At 40.8% G+C, this 2,500-nt stretch overlaps 1 protein-coding gene across 8 annotated transcripts in view; it reads left to right on the top strand.

The window, feature by feature from the left end:
• Positions 1-2,500, top strand: part of LOC125025714 (serine-rich adhesin for platelets-like) — a 171,133-nt gene that overhangs the window by 126,127 nt on the left and 42,506 nt on the right. For 7 of the 8 annotated variants that reach the window (XM_047613859.1, XM_047613861.1, XM_047613858.1 and 4 more), the window contains exon 2: positions 2,462-2,500. This exon is cut by the window's right edge and continues 618 nt beyond it. The exons of the other annotated variant lie outside the window; for it this stretch is intronic. The gene's annotated coding sequence lies outside the window, so the exon portion shown is untranslated. The remainder of the gene's footprint in view (positions 1-2,461) is intronic. 8 annotated transcript variants of the gene reach the window in all.

The raw sequence follows: 2,500 nt of genomic DNA, 5'->3' as shown, positions 1-2,500 counted from the left end.
TCCGTGACTGTATACCCTGGAATAGCAACTTTAAAGACACTTTCAGCTTTTTAATCGACAAAACGAGGTCGATTCATTGCCATTATAATTCACCCAGATGTTCCGCAATTTATGATCACACATTTTATTGGTTCAATGGTGTGAGCGATGCACTGTTTGCACGTGAAATGTCACCATCCTTTCCCTGCTTTCTTTCTACCTCACTGTTTTCCATCAAACTGGGAGAGCATGTACGAGTCAGAATATAGAATATACATTTGCGAATACTATACTACGTGATTTCTCGTTGTATTTTATAAAAATACGAAAAAAAATAATGCTGAACACGGCATATCTGATGAACAGAAATAAAAGTGAAAATTGGCAGGAATAGGGCATAACGATAGAGAGAGAAAGAGAGAGTAGACTAGAGGCAAATATACAAATATATAGACAGTGATAAGGACTTGACCGAAACAAGAGGCCACGAAGTGGGAGGGATGCTGATGACCCAGCTCTTCTTCATATCCGTTACGATGTACGATGATTCTTCCATAGAGTACCTTAAGCCGGCATTTAAATCAGCAAATATGACACACACATGGTCAGAGCTTGTTGCATCTACCTTCTTGCATTAATCGCAACGTGACTAACCTCGCTGTTTGCATCAACACAAGAACAAAAAGATGTCACCTAGACCAGTGCCTTATCGGTCAGCTGATAAAACACGAGAGGATGTTTATGATGCACCTCATCACAGGATACATACCATATTTTACGTTCTTTTGAAGTCTGTTTATGAATATCATAACATCGAGGGTTTTAAGTTTCAAAATAAGTAGTAAAATTATGTTTCAATGAGAAAGAGTAAAGACTTTATGGTCAAATCGGTGTGAAAAAGTTAAAGGAAGGGAGCAAACCATAGCATATGTATGGATCAATCTGTAGTACAGTGTAAAGAAGGGGGTACATAAAAGAAAGCAAGTTAATGGATTTTAACGATATCAAAAGGGGGAGTATGTTTAGTTACTGCCAGAGCGAGAGCGAGAGAGAGAGAGAGAGAGAGCATTGAAGCATGACATGTAAATAAACAGAAGGGAGGAAAACCACATCAGAGCAAGGTTATGAGGGAGAGAGGATGGCAGGTGTAGACAAGCCAATAAGCGAACTTATCTCAATTATGGCGACGTAAGAAGTGCACACGTGTTCAAAGTACGTATCCCCCTTACACAGAACGAAATAGCGAGGGAAGGAGAGCGGGAACCGTTTTCTAAGCAGGAGAGACCGTTCGCATTATCCCGTTACATGTACCTAGTCTACGCAGATAGTCGTCCTCTCTCTCTCTCTCTCTCTCTCTCTCTCTCTCTCTCTCTCTCTCTCTCTCTCTCTCTCTCTCTCTCTCTCTCTCTCTCTCTCATCACCACCATCATAACCATCTAATTGTTTGCAAGTGACATTCAACCACAAATAAACTGTTGTCTGGGAAAAAATATAGCTTTCATGTAACACTCGCCATGATAAAGCTGGATTGCCATATTTCAATATATATTTTCATAACGCCTCTAGAAATGCTTCAAACCAAGAACCCCCTTGTAAGTCTGGAACTTTTCAGATGAATGTTTGACATGTGTGTTGACAGAGTAGGAAAAGATAATAGACATTGGGTGGAGATCCAACACACAGTAAGTAATGAGTATCATTAAGAATGGATACAGTACGCATGTAATTACGCAACGTATTTCACGGTAACCAGTGTCTTTACCTATTAACACAGAAATTATCTTAGTTATAAGACAACCACATACATGTGAAACGTGATTCCATTTTCCTAGAGCTTTCCGAAGCCCTTGTGTCGCGTCTAATGAACCGGTGCGGTTATATTGTGGGTTTCCATCCATTGTGTCAACAAGGTATTGTATTTTCGCCATTCAAGAACACAAAAATAGAACAACACGAGAAGAAAACGGGGGTGGGGGTGGGGAGAAAGAGCGTGTAAAAAACACCGACTCAAGCGAAGCATCTGTTTAGTGAGGGATAGGCAAGGGAAAGGACGCAACAGCGAAAGAGACAGGCGAAGAAAGAGCAACAGTGGAGAGCGTGTACCCATGCAGTCTGTGGGAAGTGATTCAGGTTATCCTCCTCGCCTGACAACTGTTCACGAGCGGGAAGTGCTGGGTAAGCGGCAGTAGGGAGGGTGGGTTGGGCGGTTGCAGTGCGGGAGGGTTAGGGAACGACTCTTCCAATGTTCGGAAATTTTGATTAATAAAAGATTTAGGTGCATATTTCTTAACCATGTGTGGCGGGTTATACAAGCTAATTACATATCGGAAATATTTTGGATATTGAGCATAACAGGTTGACATTTACGTGATGAGTTAATATACAGTGAAACAATTTAATGTAATTTAATGTAAGTCAACTTGACTTAACTCATCGTCTGAGAGAATATGATATTTCATGTCCCTCTTCCACATGTTTTCAGTCACGACCAAGGCGAACTACATACACAATTGAATTACTG

This window comes from Penaeus chinensis, chromosome 5, assembly GCF_019202785.1.
Source record: "Penaeus chinensis breed Huanghai No. 1 chromosome 5, ASM1920278v2, whole genome shotgun sequence".
Lineage (NCBI taxonomy): Eukaryota > Metazoa > Arthropoda > Malacostraca > Decapoda > Penaeidae > Penaeus > Penaeus chinensis.
The sequence above is the reverse complement of the archived record's forward strand: the minus strand, read 5'-3'. Positions and strand labels throughout refer to the sequence as shown.